The sequence below is a fragment of the Anabrus simplex genome, chromosome 2 (genome assembly GCF_040414725.1).
Source record: "Anabrus simplex isolate iqAnaSimp1 chromosome 2, ASM4041472v1, whole genome shotgun sequence".
Lineage (NCBI taxonomy): Eukaryota > Metazoa > Arthropoda > Insecta > Orthoptera > Tettigoniidae > Anabrus > Anabrus simplex.
In genome coordinates, this window is record NC_090266.1 from 198,373,023 (window position 1) to 198,390,335 (window position 17,313).

General features: G+C 38.6%; 1 protein-coding gene and 1 long non-coding RNA gene across 2 annotated transcripts in view; both read right to left on the reverse strand.

Annotated features, from left to right (window-relative positions):
* LOC136863482 (transcription initiation factor TFIID subunit 4) overlaps positions 1 to 17,313 on the reverse strand; it is a 681,682-nt gene that overhangs the window by 395,980 nt on the left and 268,389 nt on the right. The gene's annotated exons all lie outside the window — the stretch shown is intronic.
* The window catches only part of LOC136864002 (uncharacterized), a 91,768-nt gene continuing 85,681 nt past the window's right edge, over positions 11,227 to 17,313 (reverse strand). The window contains exon 3 of the long non-coding RNA XR_010859237.2: positions 11,227 to 11,251. This is a non-coding gene — a long non-coding RNA (uncharacterized lncRNA). The remainder of the gene's footprint in view (positions 11,252 to 17,313) is intronic.

Below are 17,313 nucleotides of genomic sequence, written 5' to 3' on the forward strand. Positions count from 1 at the left end.
CTGTGCCGGTGCAATGTAAAGCCACTAGCAAAAATAAAAAAAATAAATAACTGTTTGATTGCTATGATTGCTATGAAGCATCAAATAAGCAAGGGAGTGTGTTAGAACTGGTAATAAAAATCCATTAAGAATTCTGACTGATCGATGCCTCAGCTTTATGAACTGTGCAGAGCTAATCACCATACAACTTAACACCTGGTGCTATTGTGTTCCCAAGATTACACATCCTGGACATGGGCTTCGTGATATATGTTCTGAATGAATTACATCAGCATTTTATACGGGGGGATACTTGTTGCTCAGGATCTCAAACAGATCTTCCACAAACTTGCTTCACCCTTAACATACCTAAGGCAAAAAGAACACATTAGTAAGAACTATGTTATTTGCTTTACGTCCCACTAACTACTTTTACGGTCTTCGGAGACGCCGAGGTGCCGGCATTTAGTCCCGCAGGAGTTCTTTTACGTGCCAGTAAATCTACCGACACGAGGCTGTTGTATTTGAGCACCTTCAAATACCACCGGACTGAGCCAGGATCGAACCTGCCAAGTAAGAACTAAAGCTGAGTACAAGACTTACTGATGTGGACTTCCACAGAACCTAGAAGTGCACAAAATTGTAGGAACAGCTTTTTACTGTCTACTTTAATTTAAGTAACAGAAGAAGCATGATAAACTAGTAGCTTTTAAGATCTTCCATTGTAAAATCTGCAGCATTTAATTATCAAGGTATCATAATTTGTAAGTATATGATGAAATAAGTGCCCAGCTGTTACAGTCAGTTATGCTTGCTTTGGAGGCAGTAGAATAATTGTGAGAAATGTTTCATGTATGTTCCATGAGTATACAACAGTAGTTTTTAGGTTATATGAGTTATAGAAAAAAAAATTGAGATAATTTTGAATCTCTGGTTCAAGTACAAATACCCTATTTACATCCACAGCCAAATTTGATCAATCACTGACAATGAAATCAAGATCAATGCCACGAGCAAAGAAAATACCTCAGACAAAAACTAACAATAAATAACTAAAAATTCAATTAGTTGGGACTCCAGTGCACAAATTCCAGCCAGACAAATATGTGAGGGAAAGGCTAAGTAAGGAATGTCACAATACCAACTGATTCAACTCCATGAAGTGAATGGTGTCAGGGGTGGCTTCAACAGGATTAAGAGCAGCCAGAGAGTATAAAAATTAATAAGATGAACATTTTCTGCATATGAACACATTATTCCAGCACTGAAACTTTTCCAGATGACCAGCCTTTTGAGCCAACCACCCCTATTCCTACACACCTTAATCTGGCACTAAATGATATTCTCTTAAGACCAATGTATTTTCACCCTCTTTAAGATGACCACACCTTTCCCCAACCAACAACTACACATTTTGGTCATAAATCAACAATATATCCCCTTCCAGATGACCGAGAAACTGTGGGGGGTGGGGGGGAATTACAGTACGGTACTGTACATCCCTGCATGCACTATTCATGGAATGTCTAATTTTGAACATTACGAAGTACAGTGAATGCAATGTCATGGTAAGTGTAAGAGTAGAACGACAGTTCTTTCAATAGACGAACAAATTTCTGTAATAGAGGAGAGTGATAATGGAAGATCTCAATGTAGTATGGTAAATGAGCTTCAGTGTGGGAAAAAATCAACTCCAATACTGCACTGCAACTCATAACTATCGCTTAAAGGAACAGAAAGAAAATGCAAACAAAGACATTAAGAAAAGACAGTGACAGCCATGCTCAGAAGTGAACAAAGCGATTTCCAAGTGGTTCAATCAAGCCTATGCTAAGGCATTACCTTTAAGTAGAAAAATGTTGCAGGAATAAGTCCTCAAATTTGTTTTTAATCTAGGTGTGGTTAATTTCTCTGCAAGTAACGGATGGTTGGATAGATTTTGGCACCAACCAATATCTTGGGAGCAGTTTGTGGAATATTGCGATGTAGCAGCAGCAGCTTGATAACCCATTTAAAAATACTGCTCTATAAAACACTGGTTTTTAGTTATTGATCATCTGTGGTCTGCTTAAAGAGGTTTCATATTATTTCCTTGCTTACACCTATCATACAGGTTACTCAAAGTATTAATGGAACAACAAACAGGTCCCAGAAGATTGACAAAATTATGATATGTATTTTCGATTTCATTATGAAACATGGTAAATTAAATGAACAACTGGAAGAGTAGGAAGGATAAGAAAAAGAGCTTAGGAAAAGTTTTATCACAGGATCACCATGGTAGATGTTTAAGTAAGTATAATACAAAAAGGTACAAGAACAGAAACTATGAAAATGGTGAAAGCAATGTATTTTAAACACTGCATTTCTGTAAATGTAAAGTGGGCAAAACAAGAGGGTTTGAAGTTGAAAATGGGCAAAGATAGGACAGTATACTGTCACCCACACAGTCTACAATAATGATGAATGTCATGAGACCAGCAAAATCAGTACATGGTAGCCTGTTATTTGATGGTAATATTGAAATTTTGGGGAAGAATTCAAGGTCGAAGAACAGCCTGATGCAGAGAATAGGGAAAAGTGAACAAAACGGACAAGAATAAATGTGTAGTTCAACAAAACAATGATGGTAACAAGCAGGTGAGAAAGAAAGAGTGCTGTAAGAATCAGAGACAAATTTTCCAAGGTAGTGGGGAATTGTAAACGCTTGGGAAGTTGGCAAGCCCGAGAGTTTCATGGGGATTTTCAGTCACTGGGACACAGCTTATTATATTTGAAAAATCTCACCTGTATTAACCGAGATTCAAACCACAGCTGCATTAGGAAGTGAATTAATGGAAATTAGAGAGTAAATAAAAATTAGTGGATGGAAATTAGCAGGACAATACAACATGGAATCATGGAACAAACTGCACTAATAAGGGCTAAAGAAATATTGAACAAGGCATCCTGGATACTTAGGGCCTATTAATTTTAAAAAAAGCAGCTGAGATCTAGCCACAGGAAAAGGAGGAGGAGGAGGAGGAGGAGGAGGAGGAGGAGGAGGAGGAGGAGAAGAAGAAGAAGAAGAAGAAGAAGAAGAAGGAGGAGGAGGAGGAGGAGAAGAAGAAGAAGAAGAAGAAGAAGAAGAAGAAGAAGAAGCTAAAGGTCTCCCACTCAAAATTGAGCTCCTATTGAAAAATTGTTATGAAAATTAATGTAATTAAGTTACTTATTTTTCAAGTATAATACTGTTACCATATGTTTATAAATTGTTCATAAATTTATTACTCAAAATTAATTTTGGCAGACTGAAAAGCCTAACAGTTATAAATTAACTGAGTCAAAACTGGAAAAATATGGCTTCAGATATTACAACCAAAAAAAATGTTAATATTAATCATTTTGTTAATTATAAATACCCATGTTCATGAGTTAGTGCCAAAATATCACTATGGTGGTTATAGGACCAGTTCCTTTTCATATCACCTGCAAGGTATCTTGCACAGAAAAGAAAAAGTCATATTAATTAGTAGAAATGACATTTCTGAGGAGTATGTTCAGAAATAAACAACGGTTCAAAAGTTTAGCGATAAAATGGAGAAAAATAGACCAAGCTGATTTGGCCATATTAGATTTATGATGTACAGACTCAAGACAGGTCTGACAGTAACAATGGCATACAAGAGGGCCAGGACTAGGAACGAAATGTCCCTGGTCTTAATTAAGGCACAGCCCCAGCATTTGCCTGATGTGAACATGGAAAACCACAGAAAACCCACCTTCACAGCTACCAACAGCGAGGTTCGAACTCACTATCTCCCAAATGCAAGCTCATAGCTATGTGACCAAACTGTGTAGCCAACTTGTTTGGTACTGAACTGTTCTTGTGATTGTTGGATTTCACAACTATGTTTGATAGTTGTTTGTTGATGTTTGTTGCTTAAAGGGGCCTAACAGCTAGGTCATTGATCCCTAATGGTACAAGTGCAATGAAATGAAACAATAATTAAAAATTCAAAATGTATCCATTGACTAAATCTAAAACAAATGATGATGAGAAAATGGCCATGAATCCAAAACAATCAGTGGATCCAATTCACAATGCCTCATATTCCGAGATGATGCTTGTTGTCCAAAGAGGTCCCAAACCCAGGTCACCGGCCCCTCATAATTATACTAATCACTGGTAAAGCAGAACCATGATGTTCCTCCTATAGTGTTATTAATCACAGGTAACGTAGACTCATGGTGTTCCACGCATGGTGGTATGAATCACTGGTAATGAAGACCCATGGTACCTCACACACAATGGCACCACTTATTGGTAACAAAGACACATGGTGTTCCTCACATAAGGTTACTATAAACAAGCAATGCAGACCCATGGTGTTCCTCACTTAGTGGGACTAATCACAGGCGCTGGTATTCCTGTGGTGTTCCTCACGTAGTAGAACTAATCACAGGCCACGTATACTCATGGTGTTGCTCACACAGTGGTACTAATCATAGGCAAAGTAGACCCACAGTGTATCACATATTATGGTATCACCCACAGGTCACACAGACCCATAATGTTACTGACATAGTGATACCAATCACAGGCAATACAGACCCAAGGTGTTCCTCATTTAGTGGCACTACTCATGGGCACTGCAAAATCCTGTGATGTTCCTCACATAGCGGTAGCAATCACAGGCAATGCAGAACCAAGGTGCTCCTCATTTAGTGGTACTATTCATAGGTAACGCAGACAAATTTTGAACACAGGGGAACCAACGCGATTCAATGCGGTGCACGGAAGCTCCTCCCACACGGAAACAAGTCCGTGATTCTGCACGCCTGCTCTCCTACCTCGGAGGAATGCACACAATGGTACTAATCACAGGCAACGCCTAGATCCATGATATTCCTCACATAATAGTACTAATCGCAAGTAATGTCGACCCATGGTGTTCTCACTTAATGGTACTAATCACAAGTAATCTCTTGATTCCAATTCCATCATCCCTTGATCGTCCCTTTTAGTCGCCTCTTATAACAGGCAGGAGATACCATGGGTGCATTTTTCATCTGTGTCCCCTACCCACAGGGGGCTCAACCCTTGTCTTAATGGCAGTTTTTACGTGTTCCAATATATGCTCAAGAACATTACTTCCTTCAGCTTATTCTGGTTATTTCCAGGGCTGCTACATCCACCCTGGCTCATTAGGGGCTTAAGTCAGGGGTTTCAGGTAAGACTCCTTTTCTGATGCAACATGATTTTTCAGGTTAAAAATCCAACCAAGGTCCCCCTGATTTTTGAAACTCACCTGCCAATGGGGAAAGCCACCAGCAGTTAAGCAACTGTGTGAATGACTATCCATAAAAATCAAACATACACACATTATAGACCGTTATGCCTTTCAGCGTTCAGTCTGCAAGCCTATGTGAATTTAATAAACATCGCCACAATCCTCTATTTGCGACTAGTGTCGTGGCCTCATTTAGTTCTTTAAATTGTTAGAAACTGAGTCCAACAATTGTTGTCTTGGTCTCCCTCTATTTCTCTTACTCTCCATAACAGAGTATATTATTCTCCTAGGTAACCTATTCTCCTCCTTTCACCTCACATGACCCCACCACCAAAGCCAGTTTATGCAAACAGCTTCATCCATCGAGTTCATTCCTAACTTAATCTTTATCTCCTCATTCTGAGCACCCTCCTGCCATTGTTCCCACCTCTGTTTGTACCAGCAATCATTCTCGCTACTTTCATGTCTGTTACTTCTAACTTATGTACAAGATATCCGGAGTCCACCCAGCTTTCGCTCCCATAAAGCAAAGTTGGTCTGAAAACAGGCCAATGTAAAGATAGTTTTGTCCGGGAGCCGAATTCCTTCTTACAGAACACTGCTGATCGCAACTGTGAGCTCACTGCATTAGCATTACTACAACTTGATTCAATCTCACTTAGTATATTAACATCCTGGGAGAACACACAACCTAAATACTTGAAATTATCCACCTGTTCCAGCTTTGTATCACCAATCTGACATTCAATTCTGTTGAATATGCTAGTAGTGTGATAAGTGGTCCCTTAAAGTGAATAAAGTCAAGTGTGGTGTTATGCATTTATTCGAAAATTAACACCTTTATTTTACAGATATAAAAACAGTGGAGAAAGTTTAAATCGTGTGGAGGAGTTTTATGACCTAGGTGTAATTCTCAGTAACAGGAATGGCTTATCCTTTGAGAAACATATCAATAGTATTAAAAAGAAATCTTTCAGACTCCCGGGGTTTGTCAAAAGGAATTGTAAAGATTTCAGTAATATTGCATATGCCAAAACACTGCTTTGTTCCCCGGTGAGACCCTGTCTCGAGTACGGTTGTGATATGTGGCTCCCATATCAGAAATGCCACATACACCATCTCGAGAGAGTACAGATAAGGTTCATGAAGTTGATTAGTTTTGGATTCCTAGGCATGCCACTCTCTTCAAGCAGATATGAAGAATTTGTAAACATTCTTAGAATGAATACGCTGGCAACACGCCGAAAATGTGTGAACGCAATATTAGCAATCAAATGCTTCAAGAGTAAAGTCGACAGTCCGGTTATACTGGGGTTGATCCCACTTCATGTTCCAGGCAGGCGAACAACGCAGAAATGTACATTCCACCTGCCAAACTGTAGGGCGGTTGCACATGAAAATTTATGGTTCATGCAAGTCCTTAGGACCATAAATCACCTGGAAGGGTCACTCGACATTTCTCACCACCCTTCCACTGCAATTCGGAAAGCTCTTCTGAAGGGTGGAACGTGATAATCTTGTAAATTATGCAAATAATCTGTAGAAAACATGTGAAGATTTATATGTTTGTGTATATATATATATATATATATATATATATATATATATGTGTGTGTGTGTGTGTGTGTGTGTGTGTATTTATATATTATTTAATTTTTATTTTATATAATTATTTAATTTTTATTTAATTTTCTATTACATCATATGTAATTGGGACATCCTGTAGTTGATAAATAAACAAATTCTATTATTCTATATTCTATAATTTCTTTTGTAGCATTTTTCAATTACCTGGCACATACTTAAAATCTGATCCTGGCAGCCTCTCTGTGGTCTGAAAGTACACTGGTCTTCATCCAATTTCCTCTCAAGCACTGATCGGACCCTTCCTTCCAAGAAGCCAGTGAATACTTTGCCTGATATAATAATCAATGAGATACCTCAATAGTTGTTGCAATCCTTCCTGTTCCCTTGCTTATAGATAGGTGCAATTACTGCTTTTGCCCCATCTGATGGTACCTTACAACACTTCATGCAAATCTTACTAATCTATGAAGCCATTTCTCCCCTGCCTTCCCACTATACTTCACCATTTCAGGTCTAATTTCATCTGTTCCTGCTGCTTTATGACAATGGAGTTCATTTACCATCCTTTCCACTTCGTAAAGTGTAATTACACCAACATCATTTTCCTCCTCTGCATGAGATTTCGCGACACCACCAGGAAGATTTTCTTTTGCATTGCTGTATCTTGTGCTTTGTGAATAAATAAATAAGATGTTCAAAATATTTCCTCCACCTCTCCAGTGATTCCCTGGGATCTATTATGAGTTCACCTGAATTTTTTGCTATTTGCTTTACGTTGCACCGACACAGATATGTCTCATGGCGACGATGGGATAGGAAAGGCCTAGGAATGGGAAGGAAGCGACCGTGGCCTTAATTAAGGTACAGCCCCAGCATTTGCCTGGTGTGAAAATGGGAAACCACGGAAAACCATCTTCAGGGCTGCAGACAGTGGGGTTCGAACCCACTATCTCCTGGATGCAAGCTCACAGCTGTACACCTCTAACTGCATGGCCAACTCGCCTGGTATTCACCTGAACTACCCAAAACACTGTTCATTTCCTTGTCCCTCCCTTCCTATGATTCTTTATTACTGTCCAGAAAGGTTTCCCTCCTGCTTGACCTAGCCTTTCCAGGTAATTACCAAAATCTTCCCACAACTTCTTTTTGGATTCAACAACTATTTGTTTTGCTCTGTTTCTTTCATCTATTACCTGTCTGCATCAGCCCTTGTTTGGAGCCATTTCTGATAAGCCTTCTTTTTATGTTTACAAGCTGCTCTCACTTCATTATTCCACCAAGATGTTCGCTTTTACCCATCCTTACACACAGTTGTTCCTAGGCATTCCCTTGCTGTTTCTACTACAGCATCCCTATATGCCAACCAATCTCTCCCAAAACTTCTCACAAATCATATCCATGTACTTCTAATTTCCTCGTCCTGGAGATTTTGTACCGTTACTCGTTTGCAGACAGATTTCACTTTCTCTACCCTAGGCCTAGAGATACTTAGTTGACTACAGATCAGATAGTGGTCTGTATCATCAAGAAATCCCTGGAAAATTTGTACATTCCTCACAGACTTCCTGAATTCAAAGTCGGTTAAGATATAGTCTATTATGAATCTGGTACCCCTAGCCTCCCATGTGTAGCAGTGAACAACCTTATGCTTGAAAAATATATTCATAACTACTAAACCCATACTAGTACAGAAGACCAGCAAACGCTCACCATTCCCATTAGCTTCCAAATCTTCCCCACATTTACCAATCGCCCTTTTGTATCCTTCAGTTCTATTTCCAACTCTCGCATTGAAATTGCCCATTAGCACTAACCTATTCTTGCTGTTGACCCTGACTACGATGTCACTCAATGCTTCATAAAACTTGTCAACTTCATCTTCATCTGCACCCTCACATGGTGAATACACTGAGACAATTCTCGTACTAATTCCTCCTTCTGTCTAATCTACCTACATCATTCACTCATTTACATGCCTAACAGAAATTATGTTGCATGCAATAGCATTCCTGATAAACAGCTCTACCCCACACTCTGCCTTTCCCTTTCTAACACGCCTCAAGTACACTTTATAATCTCGTATTTCTTCCTCGTTATCTCCCCTTACCCGAATATCACTTACTCCTAGCACATCCAAGTGCATCCTCTTAGCTGACTCAGCCAGTTCTACTTTCTTTCTTCCACAAGCTTCACTGATATTCATGGCTCCCCATCAAATTCCATTTCGTTTGCCAAATTGTTTCCAAGGAGTTCATCACCTGTCAAATGGAAGTGGAACTCCGTTACCCCCATAGGTCTGAGGCTTGCTTAAAATGTTCTGAGCTCGGTAAATTCATGAAGCAGGACATGAGTACTAAACCTGGCAAAATAAATTCTAGGTACAAAAGAAAATAGAATGATAGATCGTTATTCACGAAGTTATTACATTCTCATCCCTACTGCCCAGTGTGCACTTGCAAGACTAGAAGACTAGAGACTAGAAGAGGGTAGATACACAGATAAGATTTGATTCTTTCATCTGCTTCTGTAACTACACTAATGATGATCTGTATAAAAAAGAAGCTTTCATAGATTTTATGTACTAGCTTAGCTACAGACCTTGTAGTTCTAGGACTGGTTTCTTGTGTATCCAAAAACCCATACTCAGCAACAATAATGCACTTGGAAGACAGTAATTATAACCACCAGCGTGTGAGTTATGCACATTCATAAGCTGCTGCTAGGAATTCATTAATCATTCAGCTTCCAAAGGGAGAACTATACGTTACTTTACACAAAACACACAATATTCATGAGGAGTTATTTAAGAGAGCATTTGAAACAACACGAAAGTTTTCCTAAAAATATAAATTCGGAGCCTATGTAAATCACTACATTTCAAACAGCAGCTGACTTGACTATGCAGAACATATTATATATATGATCTTCATATATTTTGAAGATATAAGTTTAGAAGTACAATAGAACTGAAATTCCTTTGTATTTAGGCTTAAAAAAATAAAAATTCCTGACAAAAGTCAGATAGTGATAAAGGAAAAACTAATACTATAAATCACATTAAGAAAAAGATACACTTTCAGTGAATTAGTTTTAAAATTATAAAAAGTTTTCAAATGAATATTTTTTTGTTTTCTCACACCGGAAAGGTTTTCTAACAATTCTCATAACTACTCTTTGACATCTGCCATCAGAGAGGGCTTACAATTCACGAGGGATGAATTGCTTAGCTGGAAATGCTATCAACAAAAAGGAATTGTTACTTTAATAAGAAGACAACAAGTTGCTTTACGTTGCACTGACACAGATAGATCCCATGGGGATGATGGGGATAGTAAAGGGCTAGGAATGGAAAGGAAGCGGCCATGGCCTTAATTAAGATACAGCCTCAGCATTTGCCTGGTGTGTAAATGGGCAACCATGGAAAACAATCCTCTGGGCTGCTGACTGGGGTTCGAACCCACTATCTCCCTAACTGCATGGCCAACCCACTGGGTATAAGAAGAAGAATTCTACAATAAGCAACACATCCTGTAAAAAGGTAGCAGGCTTGCAGTTTTACACGACTGTTGATATCATGATCGAAGCCATGGGATATGTTTTATGTGGAATCCAAGCTACAAGAATGTGACTGTTCATTTCAAACATCCCAGGGGCTTTTAATGGGATCTGAACTGCAGCTGGTTTGATGAGAAGCCCGTGATGATATCAATCATAAATCATGTCCTACACTTCCTTTCTCTTTCCTACTTAGCACAATGTCTGTTCATGACATCTCGACCTGGTAACTCGTTCCTCCCCCATACTTCTTTTCTCTTTGACTATATAGTGGTATCTTCTGTTATGCCTATTTATTTTTCACTAAATTTAAAATATCATATTAACACTTTACTTCATTATTATACAAAAAGATATAGGCTAGGTGATGACAAGGGAACAAATAAGTGCACGAGTAAGTTTTTGAAATATATTCATATATTACACACAGGGTAATGCAATGGCAAGTCAATGTTGGAAGATCGAGAAAGAAAGGAGCGACATAAAAATAAAAAAGTTTTAAGAATTCATATCCCCACTCCATGGTTTTCACAGATTGGCTCTCTCCTCACCGATTCTGTTTCTTCGACACAGCTATTTCTTCTCACGACAACAAGAAAAACACAAAAGCAGGAGAAGAAAAGCCACCCTCTGTATGTTACTGTAAAAGTGTTTTGAGACTATTTACTCATTTTTTACTGATATACCTCAATGCTCACTCTCACAAGCATAAAGAGCCTAAAATATTTTAAAGATTATGTTCTCTTCCCTGAGAAAGATTAGTAAACACCACAGCTATGAAAAAAAAACTATTAATAATTAATTACATAAATATATTTACCTATCTTCAATTCTTCCTTTTATTGCTGCTTTGGAATCTATTTAAAAACATAAAATAAGGAAATGAAGCAAAATCATACCTGAACAAAGATTGAATTATTTTATTTTCTAAAATAAACTGAACTTGTTTATATTCTTACACATTACAATTTGGTGATAATAAATATTAGACCATATTAAAAAAAGTGAACCATGCTTTATAACATTCAATACAAATTTAGATCATAACCTTCACATTCCCTCAAAGTCCACAATTAAATTTTTCAGACTACTGAAGTACAACAAACATAGAACAATAGTTGTAACTAATTTAAGTAATGTAAATTGAATAAACAAGCATAAAAATAAAAATTAAGACAGATAGAAAGATTGGAAAGTCAGAAATGTACATACCAAAGAACAGACTAGCATGGACAGAGGGGGCAACGGAAATGAGATATATGGACAAACATAAGAACAAATGGCTCTCCATTTTTACACAAATTGCCAATTTCATTTCAATGTCTCTTCATCAAAGCCAGTTCTTCCAGACCTGACAAGCTCATTTTTCTTACTACTTTCCTCCTAAAGAGGGGGCCATGAGATGGGGGGAAATTCCACACTCCTTGAGGAGGCCAAACTCGTATTATTCCCTTTTTTCTTTTTCTTTTTGCCCTGGTAGTTACGGTCCATGAACTCTGTGGCACAACACAAAACATGAGGAAGGCAATTTTAAAGCCAGAGATTTTGAGATACACATGCCAAACTGGAGAATCCATAAAAACAGAGATGGCAATGACAGAAAATGATATATTCAAAGGAAGACTGAAACTGTACTCTCCAATACTTTAACAGCAGACTCAGGGATGGGAAGTGATGCAACAGTGAAAAATTTATGAGAAGTACTCATAACGAGTTACTTGATAAACAATGGAGTAGAGATGTTTCAAGAAGGACTAGCATAAAAAAGTAGCGAGTTACCAGGAAGGAAACTGATCAGTGCCCAGTAGGTTGAAAGAGGGACTATGTGAATGTGTCAGTGCTTCACGTGGGAACTAATGACATTAGAAGGAAGGTGACAACTTAATGGGAGAGGTGCATGAACTGGCTACTGTAGTTAAGATTAAGTTTATGAATATGAGGATTGTACTTAGCAGTGCAGTGCAACGTATCTCTATGGTGGGCAATGGTTACAACTAGAAAAGCCCCGAAGCTCAAGTAGGGCCAATCACTCACGAAGAGTAAAAACGAAGACTGCAGAAAAATTATGATGAATATTTGTTTGTACATCAGGAAAATAACTGCAATGCATTACCATCAGAAGTATCCTATATTTGGGAAAAGGTCAAACTCTTCCCAGGTATGTAGAATACTTCAAGAAAAGGTTCCAAAAGTCTGTAAATCTCTATACAATTAAATATGGTGTAAAGGTAAAAGTATGCCACTGTACCACCCACTTTACTGTAAATCATAGTATTAAGGTATTGGGAATATTTCAAGTTTCATTCTGTGAATCGAGTGTGAATTCCTGTGGGATTGTGTTACAGTTATCTTACGATGCTTGTAATAGAATATTTTAAATTATATTCTGTATCTTGTGTGAATTCCTATTCAACATTGTTATCATTAGGTTTCCATACATATCAGAGAGAGTATTTTAAGATATTCTGTAAATTTTGTGCGACTTCCTATGTGACTGCAGTGTACTAATTATATTATGCTACTTGTAATTGTATATTTTAAGTAACATTTATTTTTTATTGAATTCATTTATTTGCCTTGTTTTACATACATGAAAACCTGAAATTTGCTCAACAGTACAGCAAGTGGACTGCTGCCAAATGGCGATAGGTAACTTACTCAGACACGTCACGTTTTCAGCTGCTTGGAAAGAATGGATGTCAGCATCTCCAGCGAGAAGCTTCAGAGAACCAACACCGTACAACCACTGCTGGATAAACACAAGACACTGGGGGCAGTGTTATGATCAGGGGAATGTTCTCATGATATTCTCTAGGTCCCATCATGCGTGTGGAAAAGGCACTCTTGATTGATTTTGTTATGAATCCATCCTATGCGATTACATCCACCTGTTCATGACTCTTTCCTCAGGAGGATTGGGATCTTCCGGCTAGATAATGAACCTTTCCATGCTGCTAGAAGTGTCCACACGTGGCTGGAAGAGCACGATCAAGACTTCAACATTCTTCCCGAGCCCCCAAATAGCCCCGATTTCAATCCAAATGAACACCTGTGGGACCACCTCGAAAGTTGTGTTCGCTGTCCGTCCCCTCCACCAGGCACCCTGCAAACAGTTATGGGACACACTGCAGGCAGCATGGCTTCAGATACCCATGGAGATTATCAGCACCTGACTGAGTCAGTGCCAGTACATCTACCTGCTGTCCATGCTGTGAAGGGCAGTTACTGTGGATACTAACAGGCTGTCATACTAATGTGATTCTACTGTGTTGATTGTGCTAGTGGTTTAAGACAGAACTAACTTGGATAGGATTTCAGCAACGGTCTGTTAAGAAAGGGCTATAATTGGGAAGGAAGCAACCCAGTATTTGCCTGGTGTGAAAATGGGAAACCACAGAAAAACATTTTCATGCCTGCTGATGGTGGGATTCTAACCCACCATCTCCCGAATGCAAACTTACAGCTATGCAGCTCATACCGCACAGCCAACTCGCTAGGTGCCAATGATATTACTAAATAGGCCATGTTTATTGGTCCATTAAAGTAAGTCAGAATGTACCTGTGCCAGGAACAATGATATGCTACAGATTATTAAGTTTTTAAGAAAACCTTGTGAGCATAATGCAATGGGTAAAACACTTCAATGATCTATTTGGGGACAAGGCAAAGAATAGATTTGAGTCAAAAATTCACACTCTCCAACCTTTCAATGTAGAGGAAATAATAACTGAACATCAATGAATCAAGGATCAGAGAAGGATGATGAAATCTATAATGAGTAGGCCTACATAATGTCAACAGAAGCTGAGATTGCAGAAATAATGACTTCGCTATTCAATGAATGTCCGAGGAAAAGAATATCTGACATTAGGCAGCCAGACACATTTCTACCACAACAGTTCAGAGATCCCTTCTGCAAATGGGGTTTCAAAGTTGATGGAAGGTGACTGCTTCCATGCAGGTGCATCCACAAAAATGACTGGAGTTTGCTTGTCAGTATGGCAAATGGACCACTGCTGATTGAACGTTACTGAAAGGGAAAGGCAGTAAAGAAGACTCCACTTCATACCGTGTGATAGCCCTGGAGAGATGTATCTGTAAGATCTTCCCAAAACTTCTCCTGAACCACATCAAATTACCCATAATAAGAGTGATACCAGTGTCTCGATGCATATTCATGAGAAAGATCCATGACTCAGGCAATAGCAATACTTACACAAAAAATGAACACCACTCTTTCACCACTTCTCCTTCTGCAGTCAGTACTGACTATGCCAAAGCATTTGATACCATTGAAAGGAAGATTCTTATTGAAATACTCAAGGACACTCCAGGCCCTATGAAGCATTTTTCTGAAAATAATCAGTCAGCGTTTTCTGCCTTTGTACCGAGAAATGCTTTTTCTTTATTTTGCTTCTCAAGTTTCTCAAAACAAATTTTTTTGGTGATGAGAGCATCATCCTGGCAATATTATCCCGATCCTTTGTAATTCTGTATTACTGTAACTCCTAATACTGTGCACTTTTAGTGTTTTTGATATCGCAGTTAAGCCGCAACACGGTCAATTCGATTACAGTAAATCGAGAGTTGAGTGTAAGACTATGGAGTGAGCCTGTGGGAAACTAGGAGTGAGATATATAGATCCTAATGGGTGGGCAGCAGATAGGGATTTGCACTCATGTGACCTTTACTTGAACCACAGTTGTATGTGTAAGTTAGGTTTGTTTAGAAGTGTTGTAGGGACGTATATTCACGGAAACGAAGTGGACTAGGGAGCGGTGATAATAGTACAGGGATCTGGAAGTCAAGTAAGGATGACATAAAAATGTTAGTGTCAAACTGTAGAACTATTGCAAAGAAAGGAATAAAATTAGGTAATTTAATAGATACATATTTACCAGATATAGCAATAGGAGTTGAATCATGGCTGAGAAGTGATATTGTGGAAGCAGAGATTTCTCACAGAACTGGAGAGTTTATCATAGAGACAGGATGGGAAATGTAGGAGAGGGTGTATTCATTCCAGTGAAAGAATAATTTGTAAGCTACGATAAAGTTAAGGGCCAGAAATACGAAAATTATAGGTGTAAGGCTCATCTCATAAGATAATAGGCAACATGATGCTTTTTGGGGTATACAGACCTGGAAAAGATGGCACTAATGCTGATGCAGAACTATCTGATGAGAGAATCAGCTATGTGAGCGACAACACAGTAAGGAAGTGATTCTAGCAGGTGATATCAATTTACCAAATGTCAAATGGGAGGGTTATGTGAATGACAAGAAGCATGACCAAGTAATGGTAAATAACTTACTCTGGGAAGGACAAGTGAATCAGAAAATGATGGAACCAACCAAAGGAAAGAATAGTCTCAATCAATCAATCAATCAATCAATCAATCAATCAATCAATCAATCAATCAATCAATCAATCAATCAATCAATCAATACCGACCTGCATTTAGGGCAGTTGCCCAGGTGGCAGATTCCCTATCTGTTGTTTTCCTAGTCTTTTCTTGAATGATTTCAAAGAAATTGGAAATTTATTGAACATCTCCGTTGGTAAGTTATTCCAATCCCTAACTCCCCTTCCTATTAACAAATATTTGCTCCAATTTGTTCTTTTTTTTTTTCTATTTGTTTTACATCGCACCGACACAGATAGGTCTTATGGCGACGATGGGATAAGAAAAGCTTAGCAATGGGAAGGAAGCGGCTGTGGCGTTAATTAAGGTACAGCCTCAGCATTTGCCTGGTGTGAAAATGGGAAACCCCGGAAAACCATCTTCAGGGCTGCCGACAGTGGGGCTCGAATCCACTATCTCCCGGATGCAAGTTCAGAGCTGCCACACTCTTAACCACATGGCCAACTCGCCTGGTATTTGTCCTCTTAAAATTAGATGAGCTCCAAAGAGAAACTGAAGTAACAAATGGCATAAGTGATCACAAAGCAGTTTTCATCATAGTTAAAATTAAATGTGATAGAAAGAAAGGTTGTAAAAGTAGGACTATTAGACAGTACCATATGTTCGATAAGATAGGCAGGATGGAGTTTTAAAAAGAAAGTATGATTGGTGGAAAATGGTGGGATGGGTTTAAAGCAATTGCTAAGGAATGAGAAAACAGGTATATACCATTAAAATTGGTAAGGAATGGTAAAGATCCACTACATTATAACACAGAAGTAAACAGTCTAAGAAGAAGGTGTAGGTTGGAAAGAAATAGAAACGATTGTGGAAGTAAGAAGAAACTGAATCTAACGAAGAATTCAGCTAAGGATAACATGATGACAAGCAAAATTGGCAGTCAAACAAATTTTAATGAAAAATGGAAGGTTCCTTAAGGCATAAACAGGTTCCAAGAAGGACATTCCAGGAATCATTAATGAACAAGGGAGGTGTAAAAATGAGGATTTACAGAAAGTAGAAGTGTCAGCAGTTTTTTTTTTCGCTAGTGGCTTTACGTCGCACCGACACAGATAGGTCTTATGGCGACGATGTGATAGGAAAGGCCTAAGAGTTGGAAGGAAGCGGCCATGGTCTTAATTAAGGTACAGCCCCAGCATTTGCCTGGTGTGAAAATGGGAAACCACGGAAAACCACCTTCAGGGCTGCTGACAGTGGGATTCGAACCCGCTATCTCCCGGATGCAAGCTCACAGCCGCATGGCTCTAACCGCACGGCCAACTCGCCCGGTAGTCAGCAGTTTGGAAAGATTGTTGGTTACAATGATAACGCCCAGGTAGAGGAAGTGACTAATACTAATGAAGTATTGAAATTTATTTATGATAAAAGACATTTACAATAAGATAGAAATTTTGAAAACTAGAAAAGCAGCTGGAATTGAAAAGATTTCTGGGGATATACTAAAGGCAATCGGTTGGGATATAGTATCATATTTGAACTACTTACAGGACTTC